The sequence below is a fragment of the Myotis davidii genome, unplaced genomic scaffold (assembly GCF_000327345.1).
Source record: "Myotis davidii unplaced genomic scaffold, ASM32734v1 scaffold378, whole genome shotgun sequence".
Taxonomy (NCBI): Eukaryota; Metazoa; Chordata; class Mammalia; order Chiroptera; family Vespertilionidae; genus Myotis; species Myotis davidii.
Window position 1 is genome coordinate 1,354,250 of NW_006290631.1, and position 441 is coordinate 1,354,690.

General features: G+C 45.1%; 1 protein-coding gene across 1 annotated transcript in view; it reads right to left on the minus strand.

Moving 5' to 3' along the window:
- LIPG (lipase G, endothelial) overlaps positions 1–441 on the minus strand; it is a 19,511-nt gene that overhangs the window by 11,904 nt on the left and 7,166 nt on the right. The window lies entirely within an intron of this gene.

A 441-nucleotide genomic window follows, 5' to 3' on the forward strand; every position in this document is an offset into this window, starting at 1 on the left:
ATCCAAAGGCCCACATCAAAATCTCACTAAAACGGAACGCTCAATTTTCTATTGACAACCTGGGTGCCGATATCTGCAAGGTGTCTTTTTTTTTTTTAATATATTTTATTGATTTTTTTACAGAGAGGAAGGGAGAGAGATAGTTAGAAACATCGATCAGCCGCCTCCTGCACATCTCCCACTGGGGATGTGCCCGCAACCCAGGTACATGCCCTCGACCGGAATCGAACCTGGGACCCCCCAGTCCACAGGCCGACGCTCTATCCACTTAGGCAAACCGGTTTCGGTCAGCAAGGTGTCTTTAAAGACAAAGTTTTAATCATCCGTTCTAAACAGGTCACTATCACTAATAAATATGCCAGCCAAAAACGCTGGCAAGAGGCTGTTGGTAGATGAACTAGAAATCAGGGGCAGAATCCAAACTAGAATCACTTTTTCCCT